The sequence below is a fragment of the Rhipicephalus sanguineus genome, chromosome 6 (assembly GCF_013339695.2).
Source record: "Rhipicephalus sanguineus isolate Rsan-2018 chromosome 6, BIME_Rsan_1.4, whole genome shotgun sequence".
NCBI lineage: Eukaryota > Metazoa > Arthropoda > Arachnida > Ixodida > Ixodidae > Rhipicephalus > Rhipicephalus sanguineus.
This window is the reverse complement of record NC_051181.1, coordinates 40,384,180-40,401,014: the sequence shown is the minus strand read 5'-3', so window position 1 is coordinate 40,401,014 and position 16,835 is coordinate 40,384,180. Positions and strand designations below refer to the sequence as shown.

The 16,835-nt window shown below is 45.0% G+C and overlaps 2 non-coding genes across 2 annotated transcripts; both read right to left on the bottom strand.

The window, feature by feature from the left end:
* Nucleotides 1–5,801: 5,801 nt before the first annotated feature.
* Nucleotides 5,802–5,875, bottom strand: Trnat-agu (transfer RNA threonine (anticodon AGU)). The gene has a single exon. It is a non-coding gene; the product is annotated as a tRNA-Thr (tRNA).
* A 7,516-nt stretch (nt 5,876–13,391) lies between these two features.
* Nucleotides 13,392–13,465, bottom strand: Trnat-agu (transfer RNA threonine (anticodon AGU)). Its single transcript has one exon. It is a non-coding gene; the product is annotated as a tRNA-Thr (tRNA).
* Between the last annotated feature and the right edge of the window lie 3,370 nt (nt 13,466–16,835).

Below are 16,835 nucleotides of genomic sequence, written 5' to 3'. Positions count from 1 at the left end.
ACGCCAGGGATGACAAGGCGTCTTTGACAAAGATAGGTCCCCTATCGAAAAGTCGGCCAGCCTGCTCTGAGGCACTTTCTCCTGTTTGAAACCTATCCCACTCTGTGTTGTATTCAAGTGGCATAGAAAGCTTTGAAGGACGCGTGAGAAGCCCTTTATGAGGATTGCATATGCTGATCATTGTCATACTGTTTTAGTATACACCCAGTTCTCTTTCGTCCCATCACATGGGAATTAACGTTCACACTATTACAATAATGTATTTTTGGCCAAAGTATTTTCTACAGCCATGTCTTCGTTGTGTCATGTTATTTTTACTTATGTGCCCACTCGTTGTATCAACCCTGTTGCGGCCAATCCTGCCAACAGCATTCGTAAATTTTAAAAAATTACGAGCCGCATGTGAACTTCACTGCCTGCCGCTAACGTTTTTACTACTGAAGAAATATATCGGAGGTGGTGAACGTAGTCATCACTACTCAGAGTGACGGGGCCTGTAACGGTTATAACTGGGGCATGTGACGGGTTAGCAGACGTTGCAGCGCTGCAGATACGCTGTAATTTTTAGGTCGTAAAGAACATATAGGTAAAATAATATTTTCTTGATTATGCTGGAATAACGGCTTTGTGCTACGTCGTCGCCAGCGTATACGCAAGCAGTAGGGTATAACAATATGGTTTCAGAACATTGATTATATGCTTAAGTTATTGGCTAGTCATAGGTAGAACATGTGCCACCCAAACTATCTCCGTAAATCACCTTAAAGTTCCTCTTAGAGCAGAACCCGCTTTGAAGCCTCGATATTCTTTGCGTGCCTGTATACGTGCGTGTCTTCTCGTTTATGGTTTGATCATATATTATTACATTAAAATGTAATTGCGGTATATACTGCGGCGGGAATTACATGGTGCAATAATTATCAATTATTTATTTAGCGCAAGAACGTGGTGCTGTTTCATTTCACTTTATTAACGCGATAGCGTTAAAAAGCTGGTTTCGCAGAAATCTCTGAGTCGACGTCGGTTTCGTTGGCTGTGAGCGGAAAATCGGCGTAGTCCGCAAGCGAAGTCCACATAGGTGCAAATAAATAAATAATACAAATCACATTCGATTCGACTGGGAATTGAACCCCAGCAATGTGCGCGGCAGTCAGGCATCCTACCACAGAGCCGCAGCAATGCTTGAAACGGCTTCAGGAGAAAATAAAACGTGTACAGCTGTCCTGCAGTGCCAGGAGTTCCCGTAACAGATGTAATATTGCGTTGCTGGAATCCCACCAGGTGTACTGCCATGTGAACTGCCCAACGAGTGGGTGGTCGCGAACGTCTCACGTGCATACACATGTAACTTGAAAACTACAGCACAAAAGAATTTGTAACAATTGTGACTGGAGTTCTACGTGCCATATCTACGATTAGACTATGACGTAGAGCACTGCACGGGCCCGGGCCGGCCCGAAAGCCCGAGCCCGGCCCGGCCCGCGGGCCGGATGAGGCCGTCCGAGGCGTTTTCCGGCGGGCCCGGGCTGGGCTCGGGCTTGAAAGTGCGGGCCCGGGCTTGAGGCTGCGGGGCGGGCCGGACGCGGACCCGCTCATTAAAAGGCGTAAGTCGGGCCTTCGAGCACACGCGAATGTTATGCGTTCCATGTTCTAAGGTATACTGTGCCAAGCTGAAGTGACACGTATATATATATATATATATATATATATATATATTTATTTATTAAGAGCACTAACAATGGGCCAGATCACGGTTGTTCCCATGGGAGGCATAAAGATCTCAGTCTTTTGTTCAAGGTTGACACATATGATGCATTTCATTTGCATTCCTTGGTAATACGTGCCAAAACCACGATATGATTACGAGGCACGCCGTAGTGGCACCGGATCAATTTCGACCACCTCGAGTTCTCTAACGTGCACCTAAAGATAAGTATATACACGGGTGCTCTTGCATTTCGCCCCCACCAAACTGCGGCCGCCGCGGCCGCGGGAATCGCACCCGCGTCCTAGGACTTAACAGCGAAACAGCTTAACCGCTGAGCTACCACCGTGGGCAAAGGAATATTTCGATGCATGTACACACCGGATTTTCCGTCCGATCGCCCGCTACAAAGCGCACGGCATCATTAATAATCATCATCAACAACTAATATCCTCTAGCGGGCCCGGGTCGGGCCTGGTCATGATCAAGCGCGCTCTGGATTAGTTTAGTAATGAACGCCCGGGCCCGGGCCGGGCTCGGGCTGGGTACGGTCAAGTACGCCCGGGCCCGGGCCGGGCTCGGGCTGGGTTCGGTCATGTACGCCCGGGCCCGGGCCGGGCCCGCTCTCGGAACAACGGGCCCAGGTTGGGCTCGAGCTTCATAAAGCGGGCCCGGGCCGGGCCTGGGCCGTAAAATCCGGCCCGTGCAGTGCTCTACTATGACGCACGCCGTAGAGCGCGGCGAAGGAGATTTTTACCACCTCTGTTTTTGAACATGCACTTAAATCTGCGCTCACGGACCTCTAGCATTTCCGCCTTCATAGAAAATGCGACCGCCATCCCACGGATGGAACCCAGCGGCTTTCGGGTCAGCAGCCGAACACCACATTAACTGTACCGCCACGGCGGCGACAGCGCAAAGAAACCCACGCAACTTCAGCGATTTCGTAAGCAAAGAACTCATTTTTCTGTATTACGTGCAATGTAGGAACTTAGGCCTTTCTGTTTCGAGTGTGAAGACAATAGTATTGCAGCTCGATTTAAGTCAGCTGGTCAAGTTCATTACTTCCATGATCATTTACTTCAAATTACTTCAATGATCATTACTTCGAGAACAACTACAGCAAGCTTTCATGGCATTTGCCAGGTGGCAACTTCTACACAGGATTGGAATAAATTTTCTGCTATAATTGCAGTAAAAATTGAGTTGCAGTTTTCTTTCACAGACAACTACACGGCATTGTCGGCCCTAATACCAAAGGAAACACTTCCTGTGTGCTAAATTAGTGACACAAGGTGATGAACAATTTCAAACATCAGTTGTGGCAGCTATAGGCATACTTTCATCCATAATCATTTTAAATCAAGACATATTCCTAATTTCCGTGTACGTCCAGGGTCTTTAATATGATGGTCACACAATAGTGATACTGGATCTGACCGTCAAGTGCATAACTGCGACGGGATGAATTCTCTTGAAAGTAGTGAGAGTAGACAGTCATTTCTTTGCCGTATGATCTAGACAACCCGATATTTGAAAAACGTATGGATCAACCACCTAAGGATATACATATTTTGGCCCCTGTAACAGAAAAATATTTGCCTAATATTATTTATATATCTGCAACATAGTTTGCATGGATTGCGTTGCCTACCCCACATTCAGCTTTTTCATGTTTTTTCTCTGTGTTTAAGGCCCCTCCATGGAAATTATAAATCTTCATTTCACAAATAAAACATTTCAATATGTGAAATGGAGTGGCTGCAACCCAGCACAAGCCACTATTTAAAGACTGAAGTTCATGGAAGATGGAAGCTAAAAGACTGTTAGCGCTACTATTATTCTTCTTGTATAGTATCATTTATTGTACAATGCGCTTCGCCGAACTGTTTGGTATTACGAAGGTGCAATGCAATAGCCTTCGAGCTTCTGCATAATTCTGAAAAGATATTTTCACTTCTTCGACTTGCAATAAATGATGCGTAAAAGGTATACATTGTGGTCAGTGAAAATTACGATACCGGGGAACCGTGGCATGCCAGTCACAATGGGATATTTGTTTGAAAAGTTGAACAAGAGAATATTTGTTTCTGTTTTGGCAACTTGTGGCCGTATTCTATCATTCATGACAAAAAAGTAAAAAACAGCACAACAGGTTCTTGTTATCTTTGTCACATGATAGCGTCTTTGCAATGGAAATCTGCATTGCTCTAGATCATACATATGCAACACAATTTGACAGCTACCTATGCTACTGCATGAATACTGGTGTAATTGATCAGCACTAACCACTGCATTGAACAGGGTTGCTGAACAGGGGCTTTATTTTGAGGCGACTATTTTTACACTTATCACTTTCAGTGCGCATTCATCGGCTGATTGGGCATAGGCGGGAAAGTAGACGCTTAAATCATTGGTTACGCGAGATTGTGCGTGACGCAAAGCGACACCATCGCCTAAATTGATCATCTCAGAATCCGGCCCCAGCAGTGACCTTTGAACTCACCCGAACAAAAAATAATCCTGCACATATCCGACCTGCTACTGTACACTTATGTGATGCAATGACTAATTTTTTTAAACTAGCATGTTAGCCATTCGAAGTCAATAAGCACTGCAGATGATTCTGCACCACAATTAGTTGATTACACGACTTGAAGTCACAGCAAGAAACAAGGTCTTCAATTTTGATTCGATGCGGTGATCTTCATCAATAAATTTTCCCAATTTTATATGTACCACGCGCTGCAATAAAAATAGTACAAAAAACGCCAGGCCTGCGCTGAAACCGCAGCACAGTCACAGCGAAAGCTGGAAGAGCGGCGTTTCTAGTGCCCGTTGTAAGCTCTATTGGGGCTACTAATACAAGTACACTAGCAAGGTACCCACTATGTCATAAATCACAATTTTTGTGAAGTTGGGAAGCACCTACCAAGCCAATATTCGTCATTGTGCGGAGAAGCGAGGCACCAGCTACATGTCTGTAAGGAATTATGTGCACTTTGTTGAAGCGACGACTGATGACGATGAAGAATTATGGCTCAGCCCTTTGTAATAGGTTGGAAGGTGTAAACGGCCCACCAGTTATGTATTTGCATTGGGTGATGGCCGGTCCCTATTTCCCTCTCCCGCTATGCTGTATAACATACGTTGACGTGGGAGAGAGAGGGGGGGGGCGAAGAACTCTATTGCGACCCCGAGGAAATGGATCATGGGCTTATGGGCTTCCTTGCAGCCAATACAAGTGCACTTGCGAGGAACCCACTACGCTATAAATCATTGCAACTTTGGAGAAGTAGGGAAGCAGGCACTATGCCATTTTTCGTCATTCTACAGAGAGCCGTGGTACCTGCTAAACGCATGTAAGGCATTATGCGCACTTTGTTGATGCTGTGCCTGATGACGATGAAGAATTATGGCGGAGCCCTTTGTAATGGGTTGGAAGCATTCAACAACCTACTCGTTGCGCAATTCGTAATGTGTGAGGCCTGTTACAGAATTCATGTCGTGTGACGCCTGCTTGTTATTTCACTCTTCTATCACGCTATATTACATATAGTAGTGTGGTTCTTTACCGACATGTAGCCTGTATAGGGTCTTTTTGCAAAGCAGTTTCAAGCACCGGCATGGCTCAGAGGTTGAATACTGGGCTCCACGCAGAGGGCCCAGGTTCGAACCTCGTTCCATGCTGGAATTTTTTTCTTATTTCGTTTTTTTTTTTATTATTTCGAGCGATAGTGGCTACGGACACCGGCGGTGCCAAACCACGGTGCCAAAAACAGCCGCTGAAATGATCTCATAAGAGCTTTCGCTGTAAAGCAATAAAATTGGACGTACAGCTTCTTAAACTGTACTGTGTATATAACTTCTAAAGTAGTTTCTAAGAGCAAGTAATACACAAATGCGGTTTACGATTCCACACCTCGAACAGCCACTAACATCACGATAGTATTAATAGTGTATTCCCTCAAATCCGAGAAGCCATGCTCCTCTTCCCACGAGCATGATGTCATTTAAGAAATCAGAAAGCGGAAGTCTCTCACATCATGCATAAAAACGTAGGGTATGCGCAAAAAAAAAAAGGAAGAGTGGCACAAGGCACCGGTGAGATTCGAACTCACGATCTCCTGTTTACTAGACAGGCGCTTTAACCAACTAAGCCACGGCGCCGACAATCGCTGCCGCATGCGAAGCCCACCTTTGAACCATCAAGAGTTGCGAGAGGACGACCTATTTCCAGCGCGTGATATGCATGAAGAACAGGACGGTGGCTCTTGTCTGCCACTTCAGGCATTATGGGGGTCACGTATCAAATGGAGCGCACGCGGAAAATGCAGTAAATGGAGGATTCGGCGACTTTACCTGGAAGAACATAATATTTAAAAAGCAGAACGAAGGAGAGCACGGCCTGGATATCTAAAGACATGGGTAAAGGGAACAGAGACATAAAGATCTCATCTAAACTTTAAAGTACCAAGTCTTTCTCATGAATCATAACTTGTTGTGTAATTTAGACAATTTAATGCCCTTAGCTGCTCTTCGTGATCACAAAAGTATGCTACTATACATACCTACATCGCTACTTCTGTTACTGTCACTATTAGTCGGAAGTGTCGTAACGATGGCTATATGGAGGAAGCTTCACGTTCGGCGTACAGCGTTTTCACACTACGGGCAACGGCCGTGGTGGATATTCATTGCCTTCGAAATATTTGTTAGCTTGTTCGACCTTATCAGCTATAGTTAAAAAACAAAATGTTTCTGGTGAAATGACCAACGTGGTCAATTGGGATCGCGATTGTGGACTATCGAGAGTGGTTTATGGGCTTTCCATATGCTGCAGAAGTGATCAATACGCGCTGATTGCTTTGAAATGGTGCACAGACAAGCTTTCCTTGATGTGAATTTTTGTGTCAACCCCTTTTACAAAGAAATAATGCAAATAAATTTCAGCAGAAGTTAAAGCTACACCATACAACAGTGATGGAATCTTTTTTTTGTTTTTGACGACATAGGCTTGCCCTTAAGGCATAATATTTGTTGTGTATATTTGTAATAAATGTGCGCCGGCTAGGCCGGTGTTGTGTATGAACTGAGGAAGTGTCTTGTGGAATGCAACGGCTATAACTATTTCTGTCACTGTAGCGAAGACCAGCTTGCAGGAGATGACGGGAGCGTTCCGACTGTAACCCTTGGCATGTCCATATAAGATAGTATGCGTCTGCTTGCGTCACCGGAAGAGAACAGTACGAAATCAGATACGTTAGGCCTTACGTTAGCTGAAGAAAGACATCAGTTTGTATAATACAGCAAACAAGAGTAGCCGTTACCAGGGTTTTGCATCTGGTGCAAAAAACCAAGCAGTGTTTGTCATGTGGTGTATAGAGACACAACCGTTGGCCAATTACGGTTACAAAATGGGCGCCTAGAGGAGACAAGTGCAGCCGATTACGGCAGATTACTCAACTAGATGATATTGAGATATAGATGGAGTTATAGATGGTGTATAGCACATTGGTAGTCTAGATAACTGGAGAAGTACCCGCCTTGCGTCAAAGGTACACTGTGTAAGCATGATGATGACAGAGTGAAGAGTTATGTGTAGAAACAAAAATGTGTGCCCTTCGTCTATTCAGAAGTTGCCTAATAAACGGCAAGCGGCTTAACGATGGCATCTAAGGAGTTGCGACGAGGTAAATATTCAGGATCAACCTTCAAATCAATCGCGAAGCAGGAAAATCCAGTGGCAAGTGTCCCATTTAAAACTGCGTGCCACTGCCTGCATTTGGTACTATGCAAGCGCGATCGCGGAATCGCCTTGCTTATTCATGTATGACCTAGAAGGGCGACAGGGAGCTCACTGCTGGAAGGATATATGCTAGTAATGTGAGCGATCAAGCTGAAAAAAGATTTTTCACGTATTTATTAACATTGCAAGTCAATATTGGACGCCGATTCTTTATCTATTTTTTGTATATTTTTAGAGAGGAGTTCCTGCTGTCTTCTACGAACTAAACAAGACATCTTCTTTATATTGAGCCCAAATGTGTGGCACCTCGTCGATGACTTGTGGGAAAGTTCAATCTATGGTTACTTATCATTCCCTCTAGAATTACGTGTGCCAGCTCTCCGCAGTATAAGGGTGTTTACCGAGCTTTGTAAAATTACCCCGTGGTGGTTTTAAAACTCTAGTCTGTTCCTGATTGCGGAAATCAGAAGCACAATTCTTGTGCTGTTGATTTCTATATAAATTCATTTGCCTGCATACGGTCGCTGCAGAAACAGAAGTCTCCGTGGGTTGTTTAAAAGTGTTATTCATTCGGTATTCGTCTGATATCGTCCACAAAGAACGTCCAGACACGGCTTCTTTACATAGCTGTACTAGTCAGAGAGCAGTGACCAAAACGTTGCAGGCTAAAATGCGATATTTGCAAACGCTGAAGGCACGTTTCATTACAATCTTAATGGGTTATACGAGATGGTTTGCTCATACATTATATTTGTTGGACTATCCATTACAGAGCAAAGCTTGAGTGATGTGTGAAGATGACCTCTGGTCAGTGAGAGCGACTGAATGATACAGAGCTGTGGTAGACGTAGCCGAGGACAGCACACGGTTAGATGTAGTGATGAAACCAAGACGGCTGTAGGCCAAAAAGGGCAGCAGCTAGCGCAGGATAGAGAAATTGAACATCATTGTAAAAGGTTTCCATCCTGCAGTGAACATAAAATAGGCTGAATATGGTGATGGCAATGAAAACAACATTTAGAACATTAGAGCAGAGCTGTTATGGTCGAAACTTGCCGTGTGTTGTTCATAGAAAATTATCATCATCATGAATGGGCACACGCTAAATCATCACCCAAGCATTCTGTACAGATGGTTAACAAGAGTAGCTGAAACGTAGTGGGAGTTTCCCAATTTTGGTTGTACATACGCGCTATAGGAATTTTACAGCAGAGTTACAGCAGAGCTGTAACATGGCCTGCCATGTTTCACAGACAGAAAATTACCATCATCACGAGGGAGGTGTGAGAGATATTAGGCGCGCTTGTAAAGCCACGTGCATTGGCGTCGGTGGCGCAGGGTCTCAGAATGTAATTTAAAGTTCCTGCGCCACCGCCCACGTGCAACACGCTCTCACGTTGTAATATGCTTTTAGAGATCTATGGAAGCACAAAACACGAACGAGAATAAATAAATCTTGCAATTTTGGATATAAAAAAATTCGGCAGGTCCCACGTACCGTGGAAATCGATGTCATGCGAAGCAGGCGCGCTAGTTGACTGTGGCGCAATTTTTCACATTAAGCGAAACGTTACGGAATGACGCTAGAGAAATGTGAAAGTGGTATACGCACACTCATGTGTTTAAGAGTGGCATACGTATTATATAACCAGTTGCTTACAGTTGCGTAACGATGCCAACAGCAACATGGGTGTTACCAACACCAGACGTGGTAAGCTAATATGAAGTGCCTATATTCTTCACTACTGGATAGCGCGAATCCGAACAGGACAAAGGAACACAGATGCACAGGACAGGAGTTACTCGCAACTAAGATTCATTTAGGAAAGTTTCCCAAGATATATGGTACGCAGCCGAGCGGCACGCGCAGGCGCAACATTTGCAGTTCGTACAGTTGCGTTACATTTGTTATGCTTATACTTGTCCGTTATGACGGAGAACGCACGCATGTTTCACGAACCTGTGTGTCTGTGTATGAGGGGTTCTTGACAGTTCTTGAACAAGGTCATCACCACCGTGATCAGTGAACACCAGCAGCTGGACCGGACTTGTTATCGGATCCGTTCGGGATCGCGGCTACGAGTGGTCTAAGTGTAGTGAACTACGAGGTATAGTGCAGCTGGCGGAAATCCTGGATTCCCCTTACGATCAAATAATCTATGGTGCCTCCGGTCCTGGACGTGGCAGCGAGGTCTTTTGATGCCCTGTCCACATTCAAGCCGTCTTTCACGCAGTATAAGCACCAGGCGCTGTTGAGTCTTGATAAGTCAATGTTGAAGTCACCGGTAATGATGAGAGGCCTATTTCTCTCGGCAGATTTATCGTAATGAAGCATGTACCTCGTTTTTTTGTTGTAATCCACGTAGTCCACGTTGCTGACCACGTGGACGAGTGGATGGTAGTTGAGCGTCATCCAGGGGTGTTCTGTCTTCAGCTCCCTCACTTTCGTTTAGTCGGCCGCGGTGGTGTAGCGGTTACGGTGCTCGGCTGCTGACCCGAAGGTCGTGGGTGCGTTCCCGGCCGCGGCGGTCGCATTTCGATGGAGGCAAACTGCTAGATGCCCATGTACCGTGCGATCTCGGTGCACGTTAAAGAATACCAGATGGTCAAAATTTCCGGAGCCCTTCGCTATGGCGTCTCTCATAATCATATCGTAGTTTTGGGACATAAAACCCCAACAATTATTATTATTATTATTATTCACCTTCCTTGTGTGTGAATGTGTGTGTTCGCCGCTACTGTGTTTGTTGAGATTCTGTATCACCTGTGGCACATACCCGCATAACATGAGCTCTGATATGCGGGTATGTGCCACACCTGACTGAGAGAAAGGGTTTCATGACGTACGCGACAGGTATTTTGCGTTATTCATGTCATGACCAGTGAATCGCGTTAGCCATACAATGATCTCCTGCTATGTCACTTTTGGTATACTACAAGTTATGGAGACGACCAGGAGAGCGCCCAGACGTAGGCTGCTAGATAGATAGATAGATAGATAGATAGATAGATAGATAGATAGATAGATAGATAGATAGATAGATAGATAGATAGATAGATAGATAGATAGATAGATAGATAGATAGATAGATAGATAGATAGATAGATAGATAGATAGATAGATAGATAGATAGATAGATAGATAGATAGATAGATAGATAGATAGATAGATAGATAGATAGATAGATAGATAGATAGATAGATAGATAGATAGATAGATAGATAGATAGATAGATAGATAGACAGACAGACAGATAGAAACGGCCAAAGTGGCTGAGGTTCGCTAAGAAATGCTTCGCATTTAAAATTAAATGTCGATGGGGTTTGCCATATGCCTTTTCCCCAATCACAACGTTCATCATATTTCTGTATATCTAAAAACAATGTCTCTTTCACGTGAAAGCTGTCCACAAGTGACCTTACAGCACTGAAGGCATGCAAGAAGGATATTTTCACTTGTTGGACTTATTCGTGGCGAATCAGCAAATAGAAACTGTCGCATCGAGAGCGATGGCAGCGAAAACACAGCGCAAAAAAAAAAAGGTGTTATTAGTGCGACCTCCGTATTGAAAAACGACTAGTTATGGTGGCGTTATCCTGTACGTCATCGAGCTAATTGTGCCCGTGGGCTGACGTAACTTCTTCTTTGAAAGACTCATTACCTTTGTTTTTTCGTAAGAAAATTCGGAAGACAGTGGGAAGCGTTGCTGACTTCAGTAGACTTTGAGGACCTGCTCTGGCTGGTGGACAGGGCTCGGGCATCAGCTGCAAGCCACGGCTGCATGGAATAAGGAAGTCACCCACGTCTGGGCGAAGAAAACGCGCGCCTGGTCGGAGAATAAAGTTTAATTCTCTCTCTCTCCCTCTACGTATGTCCCTTTGACCACTAGAGGCAGCTTCCGCTACCACTTACAGGTGGGGAATATATGTCTCAATGATCAACAAAGGCTTATATTTACAGATTAAACCAACTGCAGCCTAAAGAATCAAGATGGCTGACAAACGCAATGGAGCACCAGCCATCCTCTCCAGATCTACTTCCACGAGCCGTAACAGCTGGACTCATGTAATGTTGCATACATAAGGTGCCTTTACATGAGGCGCCTACGAAAATGAAAAAAGCACAAGAGGACAGGACAGCAGGGAAAGAAGAATGGGAAAAGGGCCGAACAGGGGTACAGGAAAAGGCGACTACCGATTTTCCCGGGGGGTGCCGTCTACGTAGAGCGCGGGTCAGAGAGGTGTTTTCTTATGTTTCGTACGAAAACGTTGTGTCCTCTATAGGACATTAAAGGTAAAAAAAAAATCTGGCATGGCCCCAACGCCAACAATCGGGCACGGCTTAAAAGCGTAGGACCATGCGAGGAGGGTGTAGAAACCTTGTTTTAGGTCGGCTCCGTGGTTATTCACCAAATGCTATCCAACGTAAACGGCCCTGCCAGGGCGGTTACGTTGGCTCAACGACACCACCTTCCTATCATCGTGATTTAGAATAATTTAAAGTCTTTTACCATGGGGTGCATGCATCATCAAAAAAATCTTCTTTATAGTCCATGTGGAAATTAAAATCGAATATTATGACCGGCCATATGACTTCCACCATGAAATACAGCCGCGTAGGGAAGTTCACCGTCAGGTACAAAGGCCTGCAGCAATGTATACCTGTACAGTATGTGTGCATAACGTAGGCATTATATTAGGGCACCTTAGTTACATCATAAGTTACAGTCACATGAACGATTAACGCCAAATAATTTCTGTTAGAGCGTGCGAAATTGTTACCCATAGAGCATTGTGCTGACTTTAATGATGAGCGTTTTTAAACAGCTTGTGTGCGGGCTCTCAGTATAGCGTCTTATTGTCGTCCTAATATACAACCACGCAAATATGTTTAAAGCCAGGCCTAATCGTGATCCATATTCATTTTTTTACAGCATGCGAGTGACTTGGCAAAAGGTAGGCCAATCACGGAGGCAGTGCAAAACCACGTTACGTGGTTTTGCACTGCGGGGTAGGAGCCTTCCGAGGGTGGCGGGGTAGGATCAATACATCCACTGAGAAGGAAAGGACGGCTTTCACCTTCGAACTGTCTAAGGTGAATGTATAAGGGACCTTGAGAGTTTTCTCTGTGTGTGTATGTATGTGCGCGTGTTCATGTTTATGGTTCGCTCATGTCTTTATGTAAACAGTATCTCAAGATGTCATTGATATGTCTTTTTACCAGTAGAATAACATGAAGCAATAAGCAATTAATATTGAGCATAACAAGACAATTCTCTTGCCCCTACATCCTTTCTCATGTCCTGTGTCACTTTGGGACGTCAAACACCATAAAACGAACAACCTTGCCGTTTCTCTTTTTTTAGAGGTCATGTTTTTGTAATAAATTGCACTTGATGTTAATATGACAGTAGCCCACACAAACCAAATACGTGTACCTATTGTTGGGTATTTAAGTTCACTAGTGTTAGTAGCCGTACAGAATAGGTTGCGACTATCATGGCGGTAAAGTTGCTAACTTTGTATTACTACTGCCCTGTGGGTAGACACTGTCAGTAGTATGTGTCGTTGTAATAAATTTGCAGACTTTTCAGTTACTACCTGCACCTACTGCTTAGGTAGTCAATGTTGTGACATGCATTTACTGCTTCAAAGTTAGTAAACACCACTGTTTTTAAGAGTGTACCATGAATACATGTACCTACTTTTTACAGTATCCTTTGCGAACTGCGCGAAACACATAAAAATAAACATGAAAAATAGGCTTACAGCCTTTCAACAAGGTTGTACATACAACGTACAATGTAGCTTATTGCTTCTAGGCCATGTTCCTTTCGAAACAAGCACCGGTGGTGCTTAATAATTTGCAAAACTGAAGCCGCTCATATCGTGAACCTGTACGTTGTAAAAAGACAAAAAGAAAAAAAAAATGGCAGAAGGCACCGGTGAGATTCGAACTCACGATCTCCTGTTTACTAGACAGGCGCTTTAACCAACTAAGCCACGGCGCCCACAGTCACGGTCGCATACGAAACGCACACTTGAAGCACACAGTTGCGAGGACGACCTATTTTGTGCGCGTGATATGGATGCAATAAAGGATGGTATCTCTATTCAGCCGCTTCATCCGTTATGAAGGTCACGTATCAAGTACGAGGCGCCCGCGGAAAATGCAGCGAAAGAAGGATTTGGCGACTTCGTCTTCAAGGAGAATGTATTACTCGATAAAGAGAAAGGAGGAGATGTTGGCCGGGAGAGCGTGTCTTCCGCCTCCTGCTATTCACCTGTGTAAGCGGAAAGGACAGATAGTGGTCTCATCTAAACGTTAATGTGCGAAATGTTTGTGTTGAATCGCAACTTGCGGCGTACTTTAGATAATTTATTATTCATAGCTGCCCTTGTTACTGAAGCTATTCGATAGAAGCGTCTCAACGTCGAGTGCATACATGTCGGTGGAAGCCGCGAGTTTGCGCACTACGGGCGTCGACGGTGGTAAACTTTCGTTGCTTTCGAAATACATTATTAGATGATTCAGTTTCCTGGGTGACATTTAAAACTTAAAATATTTTGAATGAGATGCAATATTCCAGGTATGGTCTTGTCATATGCTCTAGAGCTGAAGAATATTTGTACAGGCGTGCTTGTAGAAACAGGCATACAGACGTCAATGCTGGCAGTCCACAAAATATATATTTCAGGAGCCATCTTTGAGGCTGCGTTGGAAGGCGCTCTAAAAAATTACTCGAAGTCCGTTGTTCGATGACGTAGCGAGATCGCGCGCCAATGTTTGCATGCGACGCAATAAGTCAGACGAGCTCATCGGAGATCCATTGTATCAAAACAATTGTAAGTCAAGATGAAGAGAAACCGTAGTATGTAATCTAGAGAATATTTCCCTTGGAGGTGGCTTCGCTGGGTGCTGGGATCAAATTGTTACTTTTTTATTTTCTATTTTTTCTTTTCAATAGAAATTTTAGTACATTTTGTTCTTTTATCTAATTTATCGATTTTGGCCTGCGATACTTAGGTGGTGCATTTTCGCCCAACTCCACTTTAAAGTAGGTTTGCGATCGCCGAGCTCCTCGAATATAAGGAGTTGCTGCAGTCGATGTTTTACTGTGGCGGTAATGCGCTTGATGATTGTCTCGTGAAGATGGTTATGGGGGAGGTCAGCTGGAGGGGAGCGTAGGACATCGCGAACGACCGTAGCAGTGTTAGGGGCAAGCGGTCCAACGGCATGGCCATACATGGTTAACTGGGAAGTAAACCGATGACGACGGAACAATTATACTACGGCGACGAACCAAAGTTCCGAGTTCGGCGACCAGAACTCAGGGAGCTTAATACGGAAACATCGGGTTCGCGTGGTTGTGGCCATGATGATACGGCTTATTGTGTTCAAATGGTCCAAAAACAAGCGTCTTTCTTGGATCTGTACTTTTACCTTTATTCGCGTCAATAAACTCCGCTTAGAGAGGAAAGAGACAAACAACTTGCAGAATAATGCTAAAACTAGCCCGCTCCCACTCCTTGTTGCAGAATAAGTGGAGGATAGATCGTGCAACAAGCATGAAATGGAATATGCTAGACGTTATGCTGGTAGAGGGAAGCCAATGGTGCGTATTGCACAGCAGCAGGGTTAGCTGATGATAAAGTTTTCCACTTGGAGCAAGAAATGGTGCAGGATTGGCCATGGGCGTCGGTAGCGTTTGGTCTTGAGGGGAGCAAAGCCGTGTCGCATCGCAGCGTGGGAGGGGAGCCTTTCCGCGGCTTTTCCTGGGGCAGTGGTGACGTGGCTTGAGGGGGGCAGGTGCCCCCTTTTCACCCCCCTGCCGACGCCCATGGTACTGTACACTTAATATACAGAGGTACACATAGGCGTGCGCAGGGTTCCCCATCACGGGGGGGGCGAAGGTTCATCGCTGCCCCCCCCCCTTGTAAATCAAGGTACGAGGCAGATTTAGCGCCCCCTCCCCTCTTAGGTGACTAGGGGGATCAATGTATGGGGCAGATTTTGCGCCCCCCTTTTAGGTTATTAGGGGGGGGCGGCCGCCCCCCCCCCCCTGTGCGCACGCCTATGGAGGTACAGGCGTTGGTCTGTTACAGTTACAAGATTTGCAGCGAGAGGAGGGAAGTGCGGTCGAAGACGGCTGATTTCGGTGGTGTTATTCAATTAGGTCATACTGAGGTATCGATGGTGTTGGCTCGTATACCACACTGAGAATAGCTGTGGAGGCATAAGCCTTGCAGTATACATACAGGGCCAGAACATGATGGTGGCAGCGGGAAAAGTTATCTGGAACAATGAGCACATGCGCACTCCATCTGTTCAGAAGTTCCCCAATACAGTCGAACCCCTTAATAACGAAATTGCCGGGGAAGCAAGTTTTGTTCGTTATCGTCAATTTCGCTGTCGCCAAAATAGCGAAATACGCACACTAATTACTTCGCACAACGAAATTTATTTAAAGAAGTCTCTTATCTTGCTCTGTTTCACGTTGCTTTGAAGGAGCTTGACGGCTCGAGTCTCACCATTTAGTAAGCTTTGCGTAGCTGCCTCGTCGTCGTGAGCGCCAAGGAAAGTGCGAATGATGTCAAAAGCACCATGAACTTCGCACGAACTTACTTGCCTTTCTTGTGTTTTGTTACTATCCTCACTCTCGTCGTCACTCTTATATACTTTGCGCGCAATCTCGATGATAGTATAGTCACTGAACTCTTCGTGCACGATCTGGTCAGCGACAGCACAAAACAAAGTCCTGCCGGTCAACAGCGTCTTGTTGAACTTGTGGCTATCACCATCACCCTCATCAGACTCATTATTAGCATCATCATCCGACCGAAGGTAAACAGAAATGGTGCCACCGATGCTTGTTGGTGGAAACGTATGTGCCCGACTTGTTGAATGAACGGTGCTGCAATTTTCGAACTTCCTGGTTCGCAAATATCTCATTGGTTGAAAAAAAAAAGGTTGCGGATCACTATGTGAAGCTTTCGTTATTGCGGGAGTGCGTTTTAAAATCTCTTCGCTGTCGAGAGCGGGCAAATGCATGCAACTCAATGGACATTTGCCGGTGACGCCAGATTTCTTCGTTGTCGCGAGAACTTAGTTGTTGAGAGCCTTCGTTATTGAGGGGTTCACCTGTGCTCGGCAAACATCCCCACGACGGCATCCCAACGTTGCTCTCAACGCGAATGTTCAACATTAACCTTCAACTCCGTGACTAAACAAGATACTTCATTTCCAAATGTCCCATTTAGAAGAGTGTGCTACGGCTTGCAATTGGTAACTAATATTAATAATATCTGGAGTTTAACGTCCCAAAATCACGATATGATTATGAGAGACGCCGTAGTTGAGGGCTCCGGAAATTTCGACCA